The sequence below is a fragment of the Canis lupus genome, chromosome 13 (assembly GCF_003254725.2).
Source record: "Canis lupus dingo isolate Sandy chromosome 13, ASM325472v2, whole genome shotgun sequence".
Classification (NCBI taxonomy): Eukaryota; Metazoa; Chordata; class Mammalia; order Carnivora; family Canidae; genus Canis; species Canis lupus.
Window position 1 is genome coordinate 23171990 of NC_064255.1, and position 25304 is coordinate 23197293.

The 25304-nt window shown below is 43.4% G+C and overlaps 2 long non-coding RNA genes across 4 annotated transcripts in view; one reads left to right on the top strand and one right to left on the bottom strand.

Moving 5' to 3' along the window:
* LOC118352481 (uncharacterized) overlaps nucleotides 1-3188 on the bottom strand; it is a 32415-nt gene extending 29227 nt beyond the window's left edge. The window contains exon 1 of the long non-coding RNA XR_007401548.1: nucleotides 3174-3188. This is a non-coding gene — a long non-coding RNA (uncharacterized LOC118352481). The remainder of the gene's footprint in view (nucleotides 1-3173) is intronic.
* On the top strand, nucleotides 2952-23239 carry LOC112662310 (uncharacterized). 3 transcript variants are annotated; one of them, XR_007401549.1, is made up of 5 exons: nucleotides 2952-4104; nucleotides 5254-10280; nucleotides 11157-11378; nucleotides 11677-11795; nucleotides 17694-18050. It is a non-coding gene; the product is annotated as an uncharacterized LOC112662310 (long non-coding RNA). The 3 variants fall into 3 exon arrangements; XR_004813275.2 differs by lacking the exon at nucleotides 17694-18050 and adding an exon at nucleotides 21970-23239 and having other exon boundaries at nucleotides 3890-10280; XR_003138392.3 differs by having other exon boundaries at nucleotides 3890-10280.
* Nucleotides 23240-25304: the final 2065 nt, after the last annotated feature.

Genomic DNA, 25304 nt, shown 5'->3' on the forward strand with positions numbered 1-25304 from the left:
ACGGCCTGGGTTTTTAACAAATCTCATGAAATGAAACTAAAAGTTAAGCGTGACTTGGTAGTTCTACCAGCTTTGCTAAGCCTTCCAGACCCCTGCTGGGTCTCTGTTATTTTTTTTCTTGCCAAACACAATTTCTTTCCTCTTCTAATAGTACCTCCCTCATTTTGGGTGGAGGGAAGCCATGGCAGGGAAGCCTACTGTTCTGCCCTTTATGTGGTCCTAGCCAGGTCCCCCAGTCATGATGCCCCACACTATGGTGCCAAATGACTCAGGCTAACCAAAGACCTCCATCTCCTGGGCATTAGCGACTGATCCAGGGTAGGCAGGAGACATAAATTGGGGCAATCAGCAACCTCCCTAAGATTTTATGCATGGACACCGGAAGCAATCGTGTGTGTGTTCCTCCTCTAAAATTGGTACTCTGTAGGCTTAGGAATGCTGGTGGAGTTGGCCTGGGTGGGAATAAACCCAGAGCACCACACAGTGGACAGACGGAGAGAGATCTGATGACGCCACGGGAGTCCCCTGCAGGGTAGGGTGAGCGGTCTAAGGAGCTTTAGCAAAAAATAAGACTTTGTCCCCAAGCTTTTCTCAAGCACCACTCTCCAGAGTTCCCTGCCACACGGCAGCAGCAAAGGATGTTGCCTTCCTACCCAAGCCTGTTTGTTCAGGTAGACTCGGGACAACGTAGATTGAGACATCGGAGCTGGGCAGAGCATGGAGGTTAGGAAATAAAGTTTTTAGATGAACCTAGGCCAAATCGGATCTTGGCTGTTCTTATTTGAACAAATAGACCTACAGCCTACTTGGGCTTCTTGGGGAAATGTGTTGCCCTGGAAACTACAAGGCTGACTTGCCAAAAAGCCCTTGGCCCAGAGGCAGCTCCACCCCGACACCTGCAGGAAGTGACTGTGACAGTACTGTAGCACCCCCTGCACCAACACACACACACACAAAGGGCGTGAGCCTGGAATGCCATCTCAGGTGGACAAAATATATCCTCCCAAGGGGAAAGTCAATAGCCACAGAGAATGTCAGCCAAGAGAGGTTTCCCTGGGGGACAGAACCAGGATTGCCAGAGTGACTCCTCAAGTGATTCACTGATTGGCAAAAGAAGAAAAGTCTTTTCTGTTCCCACTCGGTGGGATTTGACCATTGCTATGATCACAGAAACGCACATGTCTTTTCTTTGTATTCCTCTTCCAAATGGTTCTTTTATTTTTGCAGGTTTCTTATTCCTACCTAGCATCGTCTATTGGTGTAGAAAAGTTGCAGGAGATCCCCTGTTTCTTTGAGTTGGGTTACCAACAGGAACTACACCTGACTCTAATGGCTTAGCACTCAGGAGTTCCTGGTTTTGAGCTAATCAAAGCATTTGGGATTTGTGGCTTATCTCCCTTGGAGAAGGGGTAAAAGTGTCTAGATGTGAGAAGATGAGGGCCCACAATAAACATTTGGTGGCTGGAAGAATGGATAGTGTCAGACATGGTTGGGCATCACCCAAGTGCTAGTTTTCCCCTTCTTTTAGAATAATAAGATACTCGATGTTTGTCTGGGCACCTGGCTAGGCTATTTCCAGCCTCCCTTGCTGCCAGTGTGGCCAAGTGCCTGAAAGAAAATAAGCAGAGTGATATAAAGGACTATAGATCAAGCCCTTAAAAGTAGGAAGGGATCAATCTCCCTTCTCTCCTTCCCCTTCTCCCCACCCTGTGGCTGGAATTCAGATGTGCTGGTAAACCCTTTTGGACTATGCAGTCAAGGGGGACTCCAAGGAATGGCTGATTCTGTGCCAGAACTCCCAAACCTACAAACTTTTCAACTCTTGAGGCTTTTATAAATTCATTGACTCTGCCTAAGTCTAGAAATCATATCCTCTAAAAATTATTGTAATACTTGGGAAACTATAAATTGGGAGTAAAGATTAGAACAAAGAGAATAAAGAAACAAATGGAAATTCACAGTATTAGTGCTTGTTTTATACCAGTTTTAGCGGCGCAACTGTAGGCAACTTTTCAGATGGGGCTACACATTAGTAGGGGGAGATCTTTCTCATTCTTACTCTTGCTCTCCCTCTCTCTGTAAAGTTTCTAACAGAATTAGCTAAGGATGCAGAATGTCACCAGAAGTCTGGGGCTAGTAATGGGTAGGAGTAGCTAAACACATCTGTAGTGCAGCCCGTGGGCCCCAGAACTCCTGATAGAAGACAGTCCTTTTGAAAGTAATCTTTAGGGTGGAGGATGGACAGACCCAAGCTCATTCCAGCCCACCACAGCCCCTGTGTGTGTTTTGCTATAGGATTAAGTATTGTCATCCAGGAAGAATTTATGCCAACATACACGCGCAGAATTGAAAATATGCTCATAGACCACCTCCTAGATTCAAGCTACACAGCATGAGTAAGACGCCTTACACGAGAGAAGAAAACAGTGTCTTCCCTCTGGCTTTTCAGTGTCTCAGAAGACCATTTCCCCATAGTGTGATCACCTCTGTAATCAACATGACATTTTGTGCATGTGTTGTCTGTTTCTTAATGTGTTTAGTGCATGTAAGAGAATCTTGTTTATTAGATTCATAGTTTTAATTATTTGTTTGCATTAGATCTTGATTACAAATTTGTAATCGATGTTTAAATGTCCAGGGAAATTTAATGTTAAGTTTTTATGCTTCAGTTGATTATGTGTATATAGCGAATAAATATTTAGATATGGGAATGCTAAATATTAAAGGAAATGTTTTAGAGATTAATGAGGTAGCACATTCATTACATAAAAGACAGGTAAGTTCTTTTCTCTATATTAACAGCCACTTTGATATTAGAGTTGTACCTAGCCAAGAACAGGTGTGATAAAGCCTAGCTAATTAACTTCTGTGGGTCTCAGTTTCCTCATCTCTATAGACTGGGGGTTGGGTTTGATAATGGCTAAAGCTTTCATCCCGAGGATATTGGATTCTTATTGAAATTCAAGAACTGTTTTGTTCATGTTTATACTATATTTTTATCATCCTGGAACAATCAACTGCACAGAGAAATGGAAGTCATATCCTTCATAATGACTTAGACCTCTAGCATGCCTTTCCTTCTTTTATAATATCACAGCTGCCTCTGTGTAAATAGACTGTCAGCATTTTGTCAAGGCACATGTCTCATTGATAGGTTTGCCAGGCACACTTACAATCAAAAACTCAGCCCATCTTGCAGATAATTACCAGCTTCCACACATCTCAGCTGCTGTAGTAAACTTTGATTCTGTGCACCAGCTTCCCACAGCAATGGAAAAAAAAAAAAAGGAAAACAAAAAACAGAACTGCCCACTTATGACATTTCCATCACATTTTTACAAAGGCTGAATATTTGAATAGTGTTTCACTGTTTACAGTCCTTTTCTTACAATTACCCTTGTTTTATAGATGAACTCAAACTCAAGAGAGCCCAAATTGGGCTCCCCAAAATCACACAGCTAGTAAGAGCCCAAAGGCTTTTCCATAAACATGCCCCCAGTTTATAGGAACATCTCTGTATCATGTAGGGTTGTCATGAAAGCGAATTTCCACTGGGCTTGAATGTTTTATGCAGGTCTCTGGTTTTATAGAAACAGTGACACTAATCCTAATGCCTTCTCTTCACTGTTAACTCTGGCAAAGGTTGTTTCTAAAGGCTGAACAGAAAAAGAAAAACAAAACTGTGGGCCTAATCAAAGTGTATCAATCAATAAAGAGAACTAAGAGAGGAGCTTCTAAATGTTGGTGCCCTTCTGCCTGCTGTCAGTGCCTGGTGACTAACTCCGCGAGGACGCTATGGAGGAGTGTATTTTTCTTTCCCTTCCAACTGTTAACTGCCGACTGCTAACTGTTAACTGCCCAAGTTTGCTTTGCTGATGTCACGCCTGGCCATGTGACCCACCCTGGCCAATGAAATGTGAGCACAAATGACATGTGCCACATACCAGCAGAAGCTTTGGTACATTTCCGCTCTCTCTCTTTTCCTTCTGTCATGAGACTGGCACATTCTAGATAGAGGCTGTTCCCACTAGCATGGTCCCATAATGAAAAGGATGGGAAAAAAAAGGACGGGGAACAGAATTTCAGCCAACCTATAAAGATTAGGTAATTTGAGGGAGAAATAAACTTTGACTATTGTAAGCCACTGAAATTTGGGGGATCGTTTGTTACTGCAGCACGATTTCCCCTAAGCCGACAGATTCCAGCAATGATGCCATTGCATAGGAAATATCTGTCAACTCCAAGGGGACATGAAGCTCGTCAAGCTGGTACTATTGTTTAAGTATCTTTCCATCCCAGAACCTAGCAGAGGGTCCAGCGTACAGGAGATTGAAAGTGAGTCTTTGATGACTTACTGGCTGGATTAAAGGAAGGATGGATGACTGGGAAAATAGGACAATGATGCTAAGAGCTCGAAATAGAGCACAGATTCCTCAGCATAAAACCCCTGCTCTAGTAAAGCTCATGTGAATACCACTCTTTGCTCTGATCTCATCAATCCCACTGCTCTCCAAATAATCACGTAGGATGTTGCTAATTCCTCAGACCTTAGTATTCCACCTTCTGTCATCCAACTCTGCATTCCCTAAAACATTGTCTCTGGATCTTGCTATTTGTGTCTCCATGCATCAGCAACTTCTCTTGACTTACCAGTAAAACCTAATAGGAAACAGGATGTCATAGCTGTCTACCTTGTCTCCAACCCCTTGAATATGGCTGCCCCTCTAACCTGCCATGCCCCTCTGTGCTTCTAGAGAAAACCAATCTCAGGCAACAGTTATTGCCTGAAGCGTTCACTAAGAAGACACCGTGATGTTTCTGCTTTCTTTCATTCCCTGCTGTTTTCTGCATGTTTCTGTGGCTGCAGAATAGCATAGTGATTTGAGTACAGTCTCTACAGAATCAGAAAGCGCTTGATCAAATCTTGATTACGCTTTCCGCAGGGCATTAATGCTGTGTGAAACTCTGGAGCTAGAATAGCCCTCCAGGAAAGTCCCAAGTTCAGTGGAGAAAAACTAGCCTTTATATTCCCACAACAAGCTGTCATTGGATGCAGGCTACAGCAGAGAGATCCATGTCTTAGACCTGCTTTTTTCCCCCTCCAAGCCTCTGGTTACATCTGCAGCCTTTCTGCAGAGCAGCTCGTTTGCTGTGACTCTGAGCTCAGGAAACCAGCTGGACCATGGTTTGGGAGCGGGAATATACAAGTGGGAAGGACCAATTTTAAAACTTGTCTTCTTGCTCTTTCTCTAGTTCTGACAGTAGACTGATGCATTTCACCATAATTTGCCATGAAAAACCTGACCCAACGCTTTCAGGACAGATCACTTGTCACCTGGCTATATCATAAAGTCCTTGCAGTATTAGGAACTTTTCATGCCTGGCACCCGCTTCCTAAACTACAACCCAAACAATTCTGCTGTTCCCAGGGGCAGTAGAGGTAGCCATATATCCCACTCTTTCCTGCTGCTCATAACCAATTGCCAGCACCTCTTTCTCCTCTGGATCTGTTCCAAGTCGGAGCTGTCATCTGTAGACTCAACCATTCCCTTTCTGGGAGGAGTGCTGTTGACAGACTATATACAAAACAATGTACCCAAACAGCACAATGCCACGTCTTCTCAATGGTTGGACACTGTGATCTAAAGTTTGTATTTAGGGCAGCCCAGGTGGCTCAGCGGTTTGGCGCCACCTTCAGCCCAGGGCATGATCCTGGAAACCTGGGATGGAGTCCCACGTTGGGCTCTCTGCATGGAGCCTGCTTTTCCCTCTGCCTGTGTCTCTGCCTCTCTCTTTCTGTGTCTCTCATGAACAAATAAATAAGGTCTTTAAAAAAAATAAAGTTTGTATTAAGGTCCTCAGACAGTGCTTTTTTTCTAAGGCAGTTCCACCAAGTTCCCCATGCATGAGGAAGCTCTTCCTGCAAGGGCCCTCAGAGGGGGGCCCCCTTCCTCCCATGCCCCCTCCTGGCACCAGCCTCTTCCCTCGCTCTGTCCTGACTCCCTTTCACAGGCTGCAGCCACTGTGGATATTCTCCTCTGACTGGCAATGGGGTAAGGAGCTCAGGCCATGCTAGTGAACATTGCCTCTGCACAGAAGCTGTGAGGAGTCGTGCCACAGGTTGGGGAGTGGCAAGGGGGCATGGGACAATGAAATGTGAGAGGACATCAAGGGTATGACCAATGGCCTAATACAAGTCTATTTTTTTAAAGATTTTATTTATTCATGAGAGACACAGAGAGAGAGAGACAGACAGACAGACACAGGCAGAGGGAGAAGCAGGCTCCATGCAGGGAGCCTGATATGGACTCCAGGACCATGCCCTAGGCCGAAGGCAGGCACTAAACCGCTGAGCCACCCAGGGATCCCCACAAGTCTATTCTTATAAAGCTTGTTCAACTTAAATTTCCAGAGACTTCATTGGAAATGTTGATCCATGGCAGTGTTTTTCTGAGGAAACAGAAACAAATGCAAAGGGCAATGCTAGGAAGGGAATTCTATTGACCTTTTAAAAAGATTTCGTTCTGAGAAACATGGAGAAGTCCCAACATGCATGTTGTGTTGTGTGTCTGGCGCTCTGGGGACAGGAAGAAGAAAACTAGGTACATTTCCTGTGGACCAGACCTTGTTCTCAGCACCTTCCACATATTAATCCTCCTCACAACCCTATGAAGTAGGCTCTATTATGATTGTCCCCAATTGCTGATGAGGAAACTGAAGCACACAGGTGTCAAATAGCTTGCCCAAGCATCAGGTTTGTCAGGTGGTTGCAAAGTGGCAAAGCTGGTTTTCACATGATACCACCATTCTGCTACATGGAAAGAAACTTTGAGCACCTGGGTGCTCAATCTCTTAAGTCTCTAATTGAACTCTCAGAAACTCTAGGTAAGTATCATCATCTTCCATTTTACAGACAAAACTGTGACTCAAAAAAACAAAACCACCAAACAAACAACTAAGTGACTTACCAATGTCACAGAGCTAGCAAGCCAGGAATTCTGAGCTGGAATTCCACCTGGTAAGGTGGCTAAGCAATAGAAAGAGATGAGAGATGAGAGGCAGTGGCTGCTTTCGGTACAATTCCTAGTACAGGCTCATGGCAGGAAGTGGAAATGAACCTGTCGGTGCAGACTGCCTTCTGGCTCCAGAGCCTTGGCCAACAGCACTTCTATCTTCGTGCCATGACCTAGTTTTGCTCACCCAGGTCTCTCTATGGCCTACTTCTTTCCTAAGAATTATTTCATAACTTTTGCCAAGTACCTATGACATGCTGAGCACAGCATCCGTGAACTTGGAGATGAAAAAAACCAAACGTTCCTTCAGATGTGTGGAGCAATATTTGCTATCCTGGTAGAAAGGCCAATAGGGAAATTAAGGAGTCTTGAACTTGCCCTTTCCCTTGTCTTCAGGTCGGTTGCCTTTTTACAACAGCTGCCCTCAATCATAGATTATTGGGCCCTGGATCACTGGACCAGCTTTTCAACTGGGCCCTCTGCAGACAGAAAGTTCTACAACCTGTTAGGATTAAGTCTTTTTTTTTTTTTTTTTTAATGATAGTCAGAGAGAGAGAGGGAGAGAGAGAGGCAAAGGGAGAGGGAGAAGCAGGCTCCGTGCACGGGGAGCCCGACGTGGGATTTGATCCCGGGTCTCCTGCACCACCCAGGGATCCCCAGGATTAAGTCTTTTCTTGATCTTGCTGTTAGCATTACATCTTAAGTAGCTCAGGCTGGTTCCCTGTTGCCGATGAAATCCACTGTCCCTGTAGGGTCCAGGGGCTGAAATCAAGGAAAGAGCAAGTTCAGTGTTGGTAAGAGATGTAGAAGCGTTATTTAGGCAATGCAATTTAGTGATTTTGAAAGGGCTGAGCCATAAAATGCTGTGATAAAGGGGCTGCCTATGCGACTAAGTGGATATAATTACATGTTAAAGCTTTCTTTCTCTCTCCCTTTATGCTCCTCAAGCCCAAACCTGCTGGTTCTGGTGTTTCCTCCCCACTCCACCCCCTCCCCTCTTTTTTTTTTTTTTTTTTTTTGCAACAGGCCTTGGGCACTTGACTGGTTTTTCTTCCCCTTGGCCAGTCCTCCTACTCTACTCCTTGAGGTTCCTTATCATCATCTCCACCTGATTGCCCCATTCTTCAGAAATAAATCCATGAGGCTTAAGAGTTTTACAGAACATGGGGTTACAAAAACAGCAAATATAGGGAAGATAAACAGTGAACAAATGTCCTACAGACATGGCCCTTTGTTTCTAGCTCCTGGCTCCTTCTCAAATGTTGACTGGAAGTCCCACCAGGCACTATAAAATGCAACCCTGAAGGGGCAGCTCACCCACTGTTCACTCTCCTGACCTGACACCCACCCTGGACAATCTTTTCAACATACAAATCAGAACATATCACCCCTCCCCCTGCCTCCTACCACCACCTCCCTGCAAAACCCTCCCTTGTTGTCCCATTGTGATTAGAGTATCTCCAGGCTCTTTCTCTGGGCCTCCGAGTCTTCCATGACCTCTGCTCCTCCAGCCTCACCTCTACTGCTTTCCTATTCATCCTGTGCTCCAGCTTACTCTGGTCCTCCTGCTGTGCTTTTTGGAGCTTTGCCCTGGCTAGTCTTTCTCCTTAGAACATCCCCATCTACAAAGCTAGCTCCTTCTCATCTTGTGGGTCTCAGCTGAAATGTCACCTCCTCAGAGAGGCCTTCCTGGATCACTTTATCTAATACGGGGACTCCCTCATCCCAGCCATTCTATTCTGTATCATATTTCCCTCTTTTTATTTTCTTCAAAGCACTTAAATATTATCAGACACTGTCTTGCTTAATTCATGTGTTTGTCTCTTGATGGTTTACTTCTACCACTAAGCTAGAAGCTGCATATGAGGGCAAAGACTGTCAGTACCACTCACGGTTGTCCCCCCAGAAACAGTGCATGTATAGGCCCTCAAATATTTGTAAAACAAAGGAACGTATTGTGTTATTTTTGCTGCCACCAGCTGGTTAACTGGACTCACCCTTCATGTCAACTGTCTCCTGTTCCAAGAAGCCATTGTTGACCTTGACCTTTATATCATACACTGGGTTACCTGGACTGCAGTCATTCATTTACTAAGCATCCACATTAGAAGGACATGTGCCAGAAGCTGTGTTAGACAATAATCTCACCAAGTCAAAGGAGCCATGGTACCTGCCTTCTAAAAGTCTCTAATCTACTGGGTAGACAGGCAAGTTAATGAGGGTGATCCGTGCAGGATGGTCTGGTAGAAGAAAAAACATAGACAAGAGGGGTATCTCAACCAGACCAGAGGGTTCTGGTCAAGCTTCTAAGAAATGACTCTTCAGCTAAGTTTAAGAGCTAGAAAGAGAAAGCAGTATATTTTGGTGTGAGGAGTCCCATGGGCTGAAAACTCTGGTGTGGACACGATGTGTGCTGTGTTGACCTAAGCAGACAGTGGGGTCCGGGGAGGGTATGCTGGGCAGGGAGTTTGGGGAACTGGTTCTTGCCTGTTCTGCTTCTAATGAGCTGTGGGATCTTGAATAGGTTACTTCCCCTCTGAGTCTCGAATTCTCTCTCTGGCTGGCATTTAGTGAAACCTGAACTTGTCTTAACATTTCAGACCTTCTATTTAGTCCATAAGTATTCAGTCTCTATGCTCACTGCCCCCTAACACCAATTTACTGGGGGCTCAATTTATGCCCAGCAGAGCATTAAGTATTCTAAAACACAAAATTAATGGAAAATGCAGTCTTTGCTCCGGATGCAGTTGTAATTTGGAGAGGCGAAGAAATAAGCCATAATAGAATTAGGAAAACAAACAAACACACACACACAAACAAACAACAAAAAAAAAGAATTAGGAAAACAAAACAGTTTAACACATCTCACATCTTTTGCTAATTGTTTCACACATACCTGCCTCATTGTCCCATTTACATGCCAACACCATGAGGGTCAGAGACCCTGTGTTCTAATTCTATTTAATGCAGTCTCCCACTTTCTAGCTGTAAAACAGTGGCCTACTTCTTGTACTTTTCTAAGCTTCCATTTCATTATCTGTAAAATGGGGGAAGTACCAAATGTATAGGGTTGTTTCAAGGAGTAAATGAGCTAGAACATGGGAGGCACATAGCACAGGGCCTGACACCTGGCATGCCCTCAATAATAATTGCATCCTCCATGCTGCTGGACATCGGAATGCGTAACAGTAGAGGTGAAGCATCAAGAACAAGGTTGAAGAATGATTAACGAAGACTGAGACTGCACACCTTCTAGAAGACCCTTGAGTGAGTTTTTTTTTTAAATAGATTTATTTATTTATTCATGAGAATACACAGGAGAGAGAGAGAGGCAGAGACACAGGCAGAGGGAGAAGCAGGCTCCATGCAGGGAGCCTGATGTGGGACTCGATCCCAGGTCTCCAGGATCAGACCCTGGGCTGAAGGTGGCACTAAACCACTGAGCCACCCGGGCTGCCCTTGAGTGAGTTTTTAAGGAAGTGAATTAACTGAATTGTTGCTGAGAAATCAGCGGGAACGAAGGTAGGAGGCTCTTGTTATGGTCAGGGTGTCCAGTCCAAGTGCCCAGAAGGTGGGGTCAGTACCGGAATGGAGGTAAGAAGGAGACACTGGTGAGTCAATAGGATCTTGGTGATGATGCTCCTAGTCAAGCACTTTGCTATTTTTCTCTGAAGGATCAGGCTACCAGCATATTTTGACCCTCCCATATTTTAACCTGTTGTACAGGCTAAATTCCAAGTGAGCACAACAGAGGCCGGGGGGCTGCCTGCTTCCACCCAGCCCCACTCATAGGAGAGGCTTAGGCACATCCTACATACTAACTTTCCTGTAATCTTCAAGGGTGTCAAGGTCATGAAAGTCAAGGGAAGAACTATCCCAAGCTAAAGGAGACTGAAGAGGCTTGATAGCTCAATACAGTGTATGATTCTGAACTGGAATCTTCTATTAGGATCACCTACAAAACTTGGGTGAATTCTGAGGACTGGATAGTCTTAACTATCAATGTCAATTTCCTGACTTTAATGTTCAGATTTTGGTTATGTAGAATTACTGACAAGCTGTACTGATGGAGATGAACAATGGTGGTAGCTTGTCTCCAACATGGCTGACTACCATGAATTCCTTCTCCTCTATGTACACCAGCCAGAGGGCATCCTGTTCCTATGCTCCCTTGAACGTGGCTTATGACTGCTTTGAGCAACAGAATGCTACTGAGGTCATGCTACATGGGTTCTGAAGCTGAGTCCTAGGAGGTCTTTTTGCGTCTGCCTGGGTCTCTTAGAACGCTTGCTCTGAGAGAAGCCAACCACTACCTAAGAAGTCTGAGTGCCCAGAAACCACCGTGCCCAAGGAAGCCCAAACTAGGTGGGTATGGGGAGGTTGGGTAGAAAGATACTCTCTGAATGTCATCATCTGAGGCACTTCTAGTGGAAATTGCCCTGCTGAACGCATCAGGGCCTAGAACCCTGAAAGACAGGAATGAATTACGTGAACCATGATGTTTGGGGGTTGTTTGTTACCCATTTATACACAACAAGACAGTAGCTATATTTGAATGGTAATGGAACTATGAATATGTATAAACTTCTTGGTAGTTTTCTCCTTTTTTTACACTAAGCATATGTCAAATTCATAATTAAAGAAATCACTTCTTTCCCCGCAGCACTTGAGTTAAGAGTAGCTTTGCCGAAAGTGTACCCTTCTGAGATATGGCCGTTTTCACTAGATGGAATAAATTATTCACCATGATGTCTATAGCATCCAACACAATGGCTGTCTGTGGTATGTGCTTAGTAAATATTTATTGAATAATTGATGTATGTAAAAGTACTGAATAAATTCTCCAAGGATGGAAGGCTATTTATTTATGCATTCATTTATTTACTTAGAAGAGATTTATGTTAGTCTGGCATCATATTATTTTCCAAATAGTTCTGTGCTTTCTTTAAAGATACCAAAAAGGGAGGCCACGTGTTGAAGCTATGATTTATTAGGGGTTTTTTATCTACATTTATCTTTTCATGTGAGTTTCCCTCTGCTTCCCTCTGTGACTTTCCCTACTCTCTATGTGGGCATTTTGCCATCATCGTCCTCCTTTAGAACATGCCTAGGCAAAGGCGGCATGAAAAATAGCATTATAAATCTCTTTGGGGGATAAAACTTAAATCAAATACTAACAGCTCAAATTAATCAATATTTAAAAATATTACTCATGACCAAGTAGGATTAATTCCAAGAATACAAGGATAATAAAACATTAGAGAATTTGTTACTCTTGGGGCACCTGGGTGGCTTAGTGGTTGGGTGTCTGCCTTTGGCCGGGGTCGTGATCCTGGGGTCCTGGGTTCGAGTCCCCCATCCAGCTCTCCACGGGGAGCCTGCTATTCCCTCTACCTATGTCTCTGCCTCTCTCTGTCTCTCAGGAATGGATAAATAACATTTTTTTTAAAAAGAAAATTTGTTAATCTTAATAAAGTATGTTTCACAGATCAAAGGAGAAAAAAATACGATCATCCTAGTTTTCACAAAAATTCTTAGTAAACTGGATCTTGAGGAATACTCCCTTAACATAATAAAAATTCATCTTAAATGAACACTTACTGAGATAAGCATAGGCAAGGCACTGGATCAAGTTTTAAGGATTAAATCATTAAAAGAGGCAAGTCCCTGCTCTGGAGAACCTAAAGCATGTACTATTAATCATGAAACGTTATGAGTCTCCTTTTCCGCAGTGGGCCTTCTATCTCACAAGTGGAAATTAATCCAAAGGAAATATTTCAAATCCAGATATTTTCACAATGTTCATTGCTGTACCATATTTAGTAGCAAAGCCTCTCACCCTTAATGATCAACAACAGGGGGATAGTTTTGGAAACTTCTTCATATTAACTCAGTGGAATATTATGCATTCATTCATAAGTTTCATTCAGTAGCTACAGCTCCGTGCCAACAACCTAACACATAGGCTAAATTAATTCAAAGATGTGTCATAATATTGAGCACCATATATGAAGTAAAATTAGTTGTTGCTCTCTCATCCGTGGGGTTCTCTAACTTGTCAATTAGCAGTTGGTTTCTCAACCTTGGTGTTACCCTTTGGATCAGGTGATTCTCTGTTGGTGGCAGCGTTTGCCCTGTGCATAGCACGATGCTTGGCAGCACCCCCTGGCTTCCACCAGCAGGCCAGTAGTACACCGCCTCCTGCTCAGTTTTGACAAACAAAGGCGTCTCCCCACATTGCCAAGTGTCCCCTGGGGGACAAATTTACCTCTGGTCAAGTGTAACCCATAGTCAACATATAAGACAACTTTATAAGAACCTGTATCTAGCGATGCCTGGGTGGCTCAGCTGTTGAGCACCAACCTTTGGCTCAGGGCATGATCCTGGAGGCTGGGATTGAGTCCCACATCGGGGTCCCTGCATGGAGCCTGCTTCATTCTCTGCTTGTGTCTCTGCCTCTCTTTGTGTCTCTCATGAATGAATAAATAAAATCTTTAAAAAAAATTGAAAAAACAACAACAAAATCTATACGTAAATGAATAAAAATTGGGAGAAACAATGAAGGAGCACTTGTAATACTGAGGGAATTCGGGTAATCTCTTTTCTTAAACTTTCGAAATGTTTGAACAGTAAACACAGCCAGTGTCTAAGATGTGCCTTGCAAACAGCCAGATGTAGGACGAGCTCTCAGTATGAGAATACCAGGAATACTTTCTGGCTGTGGCAATTCCCCTGGTGCGCTGATGCGTGGCCCTAATTTCCTTTATGTTTCCCCTGAGTTTCAGCACTCCACCAGAGGCCTCTGCTTGCTGAATGTTTCCTTATATGTGTGCTAGGACCATGGACGTCTGCTGACAGCAGTTCCCAGATGACTCTGTCATTTCTAGTGCACTTGTGATGCCAGCCATGATGGTTAATATTGTGGTCACAGTGGTGGGGCCACATGGTGCCTAGGTGTTTGGTCAAACATTATTCTGAGTGTTTCTGTGAAGATGTTTCTGGATGAGAGTAACATTTAAATCAGTAGACTGAATAAGCAGATTGCCTTCTAATGGGGGTGAAGCCTCATCTACTCGGTCGGAGGCCTGACTGGAACAAAAAAGCTGACCCGCCCCTAAGAGGGAATTTTCCTGCCTGGTAAACTAGAACTAGGATGCTGGTGTTTTCCCTTTCTGGCACTCAAACTGAAACATTGGCTCTTAGGTTTCAGGTTTTTGTACTCAAGACTAGAAGTATGCGTTGTCTCTGCCGGGTGTCCAGCTTGTCTCATCACTCTGTAGACCTTGGGACTTGTCAGCCTTTATAATTGCATGACCAAATTCCTTATAATAATCTCTTTACCTCCCTCCCCTCCCCTTGCTATCGGTTCTTTTCTCTGGAAAACCCTGACTACTACACCAGCAAAGGTTCACCTCCAGTCCCAAGGGCTGGGCCTTTCCAGAGTAGTCCACGACAGGTTGTCACCAAGCTTGGAAGTTCATCGGCATCAAATACAAGGACCCACTATTCTGGTTTCCACATCTAATTCTCAAATGACTTTGACCTTGTTTTGGCACCATGTTGCTTATCCCTACTCAGATCTGACCTTTCTTAATGGGCGAACCCACAGTGACCTCTCCCTTTGATTCTTCTTTTATTCTAAAGACATGATTTTGGCAAACTGTCCACATGTACCCTGGAAACAACTTCAATTTGCTTTTGTACTGATTTCACTTCTCCACTCTTGCTGCTGGAAGCTGATAGAAATCAACAATGCCCTGCCATGTGACTTTAAGAGGCCAGTTCTTTCCTCATTCATCCAACGTTTCTTGGAAATGCAGCAAAAATATACTCTGACAGATGCCTTTGGCTCCCTTGGTGTTTTTGCAAACACAGCTATATAGAGTGGGCTCAGAAAGGGTGGCTCCTGTGATGGGACATTGCTTTACTGTGCTGGTGACAGAGAATGAATGAGACAGGACACAGCACATACTGACACAACCAATCACCTGGCCACATTGCAGCCTTAGGATGCTGATGAGCTTTTGGGGACAGGCCTACTTGCTTCAAGGTTCCAGATATCCGAGTGTTACCAAATATCCAAGTGGCATGGACCAGGAGGGAGTCTAGACTTACAGGCTGAAATTAAGATCCTAGGTTTGGAGATGATGTTCTTAGCAGAACTCAAAGAATTCCGACCAGAGTCATGCTGTTGAAATACACAGGCTGGTTAACAAAGGGACATATACTGAGCCAAAGGTGCTCAGTTTTCTGTGATACCCATTTAATGTAGCTTGTAGGGTATTTGTGAGAATCAAATGAAATAAAAATAATAATAGAAAACACATAGCATTTATTACATGACAGGTACTCATTTAAGAACTTTCCATGTGTGAACTGCCAACAGTGGTAAAAACATTAAAAATGATAAATGCATTCTGCAAAGGAAATGTGCTATTACTAGAAATATAATTCCTATTCATGGTTGTCATGTACTTTTGCATGAGCTTGCACTTACCCAGAAGCAAGCTCTTGCCATAACAGATATCACAGGGACCACTGAGATATTAAAGGGGACCAGGAAACAAAAAATCTAGCCAGCCAGATGGGGCAGATTTCCCCTTCTAGGAAGCCTCATGGCCTCATGCCCATGAAAGAGTCTGTCTTTCCAACAGAAACACATGGACACTGATAATAACACCCAAGCTTCTTGCTGCCCAGCTGTCAGACCATGAATTGCTTGGGTTGTCCTTCCTGACTATTCTCATCAGCCTCCTGCTCTCTGTCCTACAGAAACCATTTCATCTTTCCTCTCTTTCTTCTTTTTTAAAATATTTTATTTTTTTAGTAATATCTATACCAAATGTGGGGTTCGAACTCACAACCCCGAGATCAAGAGTTACATGCTTCTCCAACCGAGTCAGCTAGGCGTCCCTCCTTCCTTTATTCTTGATTACATCTTCCAAGTACTGGCCATATTTCCTGAGCTTTTCGGTCCAAACTAATCAAACACGGTGACACAAAGAGAACTTGGGTCATTACATGACCCAACCAGGTCTGTTTACTGAACGGTGTTGCTCAGGACTGAAGTCACTCACTTTCAAAAAAAGATAAAGATTGATGTCTTCTGCCAAAGAAGCGCAGGTCAGTGTACAGGGAAGGGGGCCTGTCATCTTTACTTCTGCCCTATGATTAAGGTGACTGTTCATCCTGGTTTCCAGTTATTGTCTCAGAATAATTATTCATAGAGCCTCTTTCACTCTCCAAAGTGTCCTGGTTTGGGTGATAAATCACACGGTAACTTTATTGGTGACCCACCAGGGAGTGCTGCATCCAAATGTAGCACAAGACATATTGAAAGTGGGGGCAGGAAGACCAGAGTTTTAAAAACCCTGACTCCAGAGGCACCTGGATGGCTCAGTTGGTTGGGCATCTGACTCTTGATTTGGGCTCAGGTGATGGTCTTGGGGTCCTGGGATCTAGTACTCAGCAGGTGGTATGCTTGTCTCTCTCTCCCTCTGCTCATCCTCCACTCACTCTTGCTTGTTCTCTCTCTCTCAAATAAATAAATCTTAAAAAATAAATAAAAAACCTGACTCCACCACTGGCTCTATGGGCTTAGATAACTCACTTCCCTTTCAGATCCTCAGTTTTCCTATCTGCAAAATAGGCATGGTTCCTGCTTTGTTCTTTTCACAGACAGGTGGTGAGGAATAAGTCTGATATTGGTAGGGAAGTACTTGGTCAGCTTTGCACCAAGAGCAGATGAAAGCTCTTTCTATGATGACAAAATAGACTAGGAGCCCATTATTTCATAGCTTACTAGGAGGGTTTTCCTTTATGCAGATGAAGAGACTCCATTTTATTCTTTTTTTTCCAATATTAAAATTTATTTATGGAAAAGTCATACTAAATATAAAATTTAAATTACATGTAGTCACACGTTTAACAAATAGCATTCATGAAAAGGAATAAAAACACGTAAACCTAAAAATATTCTAGAAAATTTCATGGCAGGTGGACAGCACAGTGAAGATACTCCCTGGTATATATTTGTTAGGTTCCTCAGCTTACAGTGAGAACAGAGGCATTCTTTAATTTTAGTCTCTGGATTTACCCACTACATGTATTTATCAGCAAAATGCTTTCATAGCAAAGAATTTTTTTTTAACTTTATTTGACAGAGAGCACAAGCAAGGGGAATAGCAGAGGGAGAGAGAGTAGACTCCCCACTGAGCAGGGAACACAATGTGGGGCTCAATCCCAGGACCCCTGGATCATGACTTGAGCTGAAGGCAGATACTTAATTGACTGAGCCACCCAGGAGGTCCCATAACAAAGAAATTTCAACGATGGTTAAATTTCTATCTAAAGCCAGTAACATAAGTGTTGAACAAGGTCTGTCACATTGGTTCTACAGAGACCTTATTATCTTTCCACCTTAACTGAAATATTATCTAACTACATTAATTAGTCCCCTGAAAGCTGACCATGAAATTTTTCTTTCATAAAATACATATTTGTTTTCTACTAAAATGAAGTAAAGACATAGATCATACTTGGGCTGCAAGTTGTCCTTGTCTGAGTTACTTAATGTTTCTGCTTCTCAGTTTTTCATCCACAAAAGAAGGTTGGATGATACCTCTATTTCCCAACTGACTTTAGAGTTCTGTTTTTTTTGTTGTTGTTTTGTTTTTAAAGATTGTATTTATTTATTCATGAGAGACACGCAGAGAGAGACAGAGACCTAGGCAGAGGGAGAAGCAGACTCTGCAGGGAGCTGGATGAGGACTGGATATCCGAACCCGGGACCACGCCCTGAGCCAAAGGCAGACCCTCAACTGCTGAGCCACCCAGGCGTCCCTAGAGTTCTGTTAATTCTATAATAAGGAAACAGCAAAATGCTATATGAGACTCCACTTTAGAAAAGAGACTGTCCTAGGTAACAAATGACTTGTTCTGCACTTGCACTTGACACTATACAGATGCCATAATGTAAAGTGCCAGGTTCTTTGTGGATTCTTTCTCCCTCCTTCCCTTTCCCACCCTAATAAAGAATCACTGTGAAATTTATCCCGAAGGAATGTGGTTGATCTTTCTGGACACTGATAAACAAAGAACTTGATGGTCCCAATCTTTTGTGAAGATGCGCATTCTTGGTCACTCAGCTTGGCGTTTCCTTGGACATTTATTCTTTTGTAGCTAAGAAAAGCCCCAGAGCTGATCGCTAAATCTCAGTGACTGAATGCATTGGATATCCCACTAGAATTGTTTTCTAATGCAGAATCCTGTCTTCACCTTTTCACCCATATCCACTTCCCACATTGATGATGGGCAAGGAAGTATGACTTCCTTCCGTGACATGGCATGCTTCCTTGGGGCAGCTCAGCTGAGCCCTAGTGCCTGTTAAACCCATGACTGAGAAGGGGTCACCACTATCCATGCAGCACATTCCCAGGTTTGCTTGCCAGAAACGGGCAGGCACCCAGGGCATCAGCTCTATTTTCTCTATGCACTTCCTGAACAATTAGTGGCCCAATGCCATTAGAGATATCATTTGTTACACCCTAAACTCTGCGAAGGATTTCAAAGGAAGCAACTCGGGAGTGCAGAACAATGAGCAACGAGTCAGAAATGTGCCTGTCCTTAGATCTTCCAGGATATGATTTTATGAAGTCTGTTCTTAGGGTTTCCTCTTCAAGTAGAGGAAATCCAGTGAATGAGTTCAAACGCTTTGAAGATATCCTCTCAAATTAAATTATTTCTTCTTCTTCTCCTTCTTTAGATGTGGAAGGGAGATGAAGAAAAAAGAAAACTCATTCATTCATTCAGCAAATATTTATTGAACTGCCAGGTTCAATGTTTTAGATGCATGGAAGAGAGCAGTGAGCACTGCCTCATAGAGTTGACAGGCTAGTCAGGGAGAAAGACACTAAATGAAGAAACAAGCAACTATAAAACAGAATGTCAGGCAATCATAAGTGACTAGGGTACAATTTCTAGGCAGGGTGGCCAGGGAAGGGAGGAGGGGCACTGGCTTCCTGATCCCAGTCACTACTTTTCTCAATCTAAAGCACTCCAGCTTCAGCCAAAGGGCTTTGTCTGCTTTCAGGAAGCCCCTTCATACAGGAAAAACTCTTTGAGCCCCAAAGCACACCCTTCAGATGTGAGAGGACTTTCAACAATCCTCTCTCAAGACAAGAGCTTGGCAAAGAACGCCAGATTGTCTTGCAGCAAAATCTCATTTTTGAATGTCAACAGCTAAATATTACCCTAGTCTATCTCTTGGCAGTCTCTCAGTGACAAATGATGTTCCCCCAAGCAGATACATGGCTCAGGCGAACTGAGACAAAAGGTAAACTGAACATTTTAAAAGATATCACACCCTCACAATTGCTAAGCTCCTACTGAGTGCTGGGCGCTACGCTAGCCCCTTGCAGAACAAGGGTAAATAAGGTCTGGTGCCCTCTCTCAAAGACAGATATAATAGGGTCATCTATAATATGAAGAGTTGGGACCACACTGGTGTTTCTCTAGAGGATGCTATGTGCATTTAGGACAGGACACTTTTTTAGTGTGCAGAATCTGCCATCCTACACTTTGTAGGGCACTCTGCATTCCTGTTCTGTGCTGCCCTAGTTTGCCGGGGGTTTCTGTAATGAAATACCACAGACGACGTGGCTTAACCATCACAAATTTGTTTCTCACAGGTCTGGAGACTGCAAGTCCAAGACCAAGGTGTCAACAGGTGTGGTTTCTCCTGTAGGCCCCCCTCCTGGGCTTGTAGATGGCTCTCTTTTTGTTGTGTCATCACATGCCTTTTCTCTGTGCTTGTGCATCCCTGGCATCTCTTCCTCTTCCTATAAGGAGATCAGGCCTGTTGGTTTGATTTCCATTCATATGACCTCACATAACCTGAATTACTTCTTTAAAGGAAGGTCCTTAATGTCCCTTAAAGGAAATATGCTTCCAAATACAGTCACATTGTGGGGTTAGGACTTCATACAGGAAATTTAGGGGGATACGTTCCATCCATAGTACTTGCCCATTACCCTCTGGTCACATTAACCAAAGGAACCAAGGATAGTCAAAAAGTCCAGCTTATTCTCAAATGTGTCCTACAACTCAAAGAGGACTTCCTGTTCTGATGTTCTACAATATCGAGAATTTCCACATTTACCTTAAATAGTTACAAAGGCCTGTTTGCCTGTCAATTTGGGCTATCATTTTTTTGATAGCATTTTTTGGCAGCTAAGACAGTCCTCTAAGGGAAGTGCTTTCTTCCCTGACTCCAATGGAAATCCAATGCATTAGTTTTATCAGGGATGATAATCCTATCTCTTTTAGAGCTAGCCCAAAGCACTATGCTATCGGGGATGGGCAGATACACTCAGAGCTCTTATTTATAGAATGCCTGCCTAGATGGGCTCCATTGTTCACAAGTGACTATCATAAAAATCAGTAACATTCTGTTCTGAGGTCTAATGAGAAAAGGATTTAATGAGAAATTTAGAGGGGAGATGGGTCTCAGGGGAACTGAAAGCTGAGTTCTAGATAAAAGAAGAAAATAGAGGGGCACCTGAGTGGCTCAGCCGGTGAAGCGTCTGACTCTGGATTTCGGCTCAGGTCTTGATCTCAGGGTTGTGAGATCTAGCCCTGCATCAGGCTTCATGCTCAGTCCAGAGTCTGCTTGTGATTCTCTTTCTCTGTTTCCTTCTGCCCTTTCCCACCCCTAAAATAAATAAAATCTTTAAAAGAAAAAGAAGAAGAAAATAGAGCATGATCCCCCTGCCAAATTGCAATTATATTAAATTATTACATTATTAAATTTAAATAAAATAAAATTATATTAAATTATTATTACATTAACCAGGAGTCTTTTTGCATGTGATTTCCATATTAACACAAGCCCCACGTACTCAGTATTACAGTGCCAAGCATAGTCATATGAACCTTCCATATATGCTCTCATTTGGTTTAATATTGTTGAAAGGGCATTACAACAGATAGATATTTCTTCAGCTCTTCACTCTTCCTCAATACCCCTACCAAACCTCAAATTTCCAAATGGTGTCTTTCTCATCCAGGTTCCTGTATAATTTGAGGCCAGTTTTGTAGGTTTTGATGGCTCTGTGATTCTGAGAACTGGATCTGGCCCCAAGAACTAGAATTCTTCTCTATAGCCAGGAATGAGGTCTACCCAGTCTTGTGTTTTAGTCTTCTGGAGGAAGGTTTACAGCAGGGTGGGTGCCAAGATGAGGACATTTAAAGACAACTAACCTTAGAGAAAAATCTGTGTCCAAGGAGGAGAAGTGACCCCTAGTCTCTCTTCCTCTGTGGAGTAAGAGACAATAGTCTCTCTTCCTCTGGTAATTAATTCCAAATGATTCACATTAGAGAGAATCCATAATCCTCATAATCCTCTGTTATATCCAGCTTTATTCTTGTTAAACCTAATTGGTACAATAGCACTTAATGTTTGCATCAAGACTCTGAGATTACACAGGATTTGGTCACTGCAGTCACTTATATTTTGCGACACTCTCCAAACAGCTGTCTCTAGGGCCACCTGCTGACACAGTTTAGAATCCTGAGCGTTTAATATGACTAAGGAAAGATCCATCCAGAGCTATTAGGAGAGAGGCACAATCTAGGCTCTGCTCTGTTGGTCCCCTTGATTTGACTAGAATCCAATCATCCTGGACATTTCTTCCTCCTCCCAACCTCTACACCCAGTCTCCCACCTACCTTTGAAAAAGATGTTAGACTCTCCGTGGTATCAGTTCCAACACAGGCAAACCTATGCATCATGGATGGATGGCTCTTGGACCTCTGATTCTTTTGGTGCTCTGTGTCAGTCCATACTTTCTCTCTAAGCCAAGTCTCTGCTCTGTTTGACTCCATCCTGGAGGCACTAAGTGCAAAGATCCGAGGATTTGTGATTGTTGCAGTAACATTTCTCTGTATACACCCCCAGGCCAAGTAATAGAGGGAGAATTGGAAAGGAAGATGATGAAGAGAAGACAAGGAGCCAGAGATCTGCTGAAAGCACCAGAAAGCCTACCACTGAAAGTCATGAAAATAATTCTCAGAACTCTGGGGAAGATGGGTATCGCCCACACCTCGGCAAGTTACTGAGGTTTAGGGAAATCCAATTTCTTTGTAAAGGGTCATAGATCTTGTAGGTGAGGCAAATAATTTGCTGATTAGGACATCACACTGCCCCTCACAACTTGGCCTTGCAGCACCTGCCAATTAGTGATTTCATCATTCTAACCATCTTCCCTTTTAAAATGCAAATACCCTCGCAAAGAATAAAACCCGACAACTGACAATTTCGTGCAAGCTGTTACGATCACATCATCAGCTCAGTACTATACTGGTCAGCTCAAATAGAAGAACACCATAACAAAATGCCACAGACTGGGATGGATTAAACAACAGACATTTATTTTCCCGTAGTTCTGGAGCCTGGAAGTCAGATCAGGGCACCAGCATGGTGGGCTTCTGGTGAGAGCTCTCTCCCTGGCTTGTTGGGACAGCTGCCTTCCAACTGTGTCCTCACATGGTGGGGAGAGAGAATAAGATCTTTGTGCTCTACTCTTACAAGGGTACTAATAACCCCATTATAAGGACCCCACTCTCATGACCACCTCTAAACGTCATTGCCTCCCAAAGGCCCTATGGCCAAATACCAATACATTAAGGGTTAGGGCTTCGACATATGAATTTTGAGGGGATGTAACTCCATTTACAGCAAGTACCAAGCCCCTTTCTTAGACACAGGAGAATTTTTGGGCTGCTTAACCTATCCCAGTACCGCCTGCTTTAGACATTTCTTAAGTGAATAATAAAGTCCTTATGGTTTAAACAACTATAAGTAAGGTAGTCTGTAATGTGAAGCTGAAAACACTCCCAGAGAACCCAAGTAGGGACAGTTGCAACTGAGTGACATGGATGCCTGGAAACAACCGTGGTGGGGAAGGGCAGAGGCTCCCTCTGCTAGTGCCCTGTATTAGCCAGCCAGGGGTGAGGGCAAACTATCCCAACCCCTGCTCATGAGGGCCCTCTCAGGAAGTCAATAGTGAAACATTTGTTGAATAAATGCATGAAAGAACAACAACAACAACAACAAAACCAAGGGAAATGGAAGGAGAAATAAAAGGACTTGATGAATTTTTCCCAGCTCTGCAATAGGAAATACCCCAATTGCCTTCCAAACTTTGTATCCTAGGAGTTTATTAAAGCATTCAATATCCATTGGCTCCTACTCTGTGCTATGTGCTTGGAAAGTCAGAATGAGATGGGATTCTGTGCTCAGCTCACCTGCTACCCTGGGGGTCAGATATCTACACAGCCTACTACAATATAAGGATGCAATACAATTGAGCAATACATTTTGCTCATCTGATGAGCAAATTCACTCATTTATTCATTCTTAAATCCAGTCTCAGATGTGAAATGGAAGGCAAAAACCCAAGGGGAGGTTTGCTTGTGGCTGGAGGCTGACTACAGCTTCTTCTATCCACCCTACTGAGGACTTGTTCATAAGAGTTGTCTGCTTTGGGTGCAAAGGTCCAGGATTTTAGACTTCTGCCTCAGTCATTGTAGTGGGCTGCCTTGGAAGAGTGTGACTTTGGGAGAGGCTGTTCTCTGCAAGTGAGGCAATCCCTGAGGGGGGCTGACAGCTGAGAGCTCTCTGCTCATAGCACTCCCAGAAGTTGGACAACAAGGCTTTTCTATTTATTTTTTCTTAAGGGGGAGGAGAGAGAAAGGGCAGAAGGAGATGGAGAGAGAGAATCTTCAGCAGGCTCCATGCCCAGCTCGGAGCCTGACATAGGGGTGAATCTCACAACCCTGAGATCATGACCTGAGCCAAAATCAAGAGTTGGACACTTCACTGACTGAGCCCTAACAAGTCTTTTCCTAAAAGGGAATCTGAGTGACGCATTTCTGTGTTCATCAGTCATGAACAAGGGGTCTGGCTTCTCTGACCTATTTCCTATCATTGTTCATCTCACCTGTTTTGCTCCTTACTGTTTCTTGAGCATGTCAGGCACATTCCCATCTCAAGGTCTTTTCCCTTCCTGTTCCTCTGTCTTAATTGCTCCTCCCTTAGATAACGGTATGGAGTTTGCTTTCTCTTCCTTCAGATTTCTGCTGAAGTATCTCCTTATCTGAGAGAACATTCATGACCACCCTAAATAATACACCTTCCTCCGCATGGGGGGGGGCGGGGAGAAATATAGATAAATAGACATGGTTGTGTTGCTTATTGATGGACACTCCCACACTATTTTGTGTACTGTTAAATCCTCAGTGCCTAAGACTATACAGTAATAGGCATATAGTAGGCTCTCAACAAATATTTGTTAGAGTCAGATACTGTGCTAGGATCTAAGATAGAAAGGTGAGCAAAAACAGCGATGAACTCTGCCCTCATGGATCTTGACAAAATAACAATCATGCAAGTAAATATAAAGTTGCAGTCATAGATGGGCTAAAATGGAGAGAAATGCGGTGCTAAAAGGGCATATAAAGGGGATTTGACCCTGTCAGGAAGGACGTGGAGAGCTTTGTGAGGAAGTGATATATGAGCTGAAGTCTAAAGGATGGATAGGCTTTGACTAGATGAAGAAAGGTGACAGATTCAAATCTATCTTTGCAAAAGATCACTCTGAACTCATTGGAGAGATTGGATGAGAAAGGGCAATGATGGCCATCTGTAGGATTGTTAGTGTGCTACAGAAATCTTACAGGTGAGGGTGATGGTTGTCTGAATTGAGGGTGGCCCAAGTGGTTGGAAGAAGTATCTGGATTTGAGAATTCTGTGTGAAGTATATAACAGAGGAGGCTTATGGATTTTTTAACAATATTTATTTATTCATGAGAGACAGAGAGAGGCAGAGACACAGGCAGAGGAAGAAGCCGGCTCCCTTGTGGGGTGCCTGATGTGGGACTCAATCTCAGAACCCTGGGATTATGACCTGAACCAAAGGCAGACACTCAATCACCGAGCCACCCAGGTGCCCTGAGGCTTATGGATTATATATGGGAGGTCAAGGAAAAGGGAGGTGACAAAATGGGCTTCTGGTCTTCTGTACAACTAGTTAGAGGATTGGGAGAGAATATTGGAAGAGGAACAGGTTTATTTTGTGTTTGTATCTATATATGGGAGAAGAAAGTGAGAGAGAAGATCTTGACTTTTGACATTTTGATTTTGACGTGTTACTGAGACCTCTAAGATAAGGTGTCAAGTAGAGCATTGGTGATAAGAGTGAAGAGCTCAGAAATGTAGCCTGGGCTGGAGAT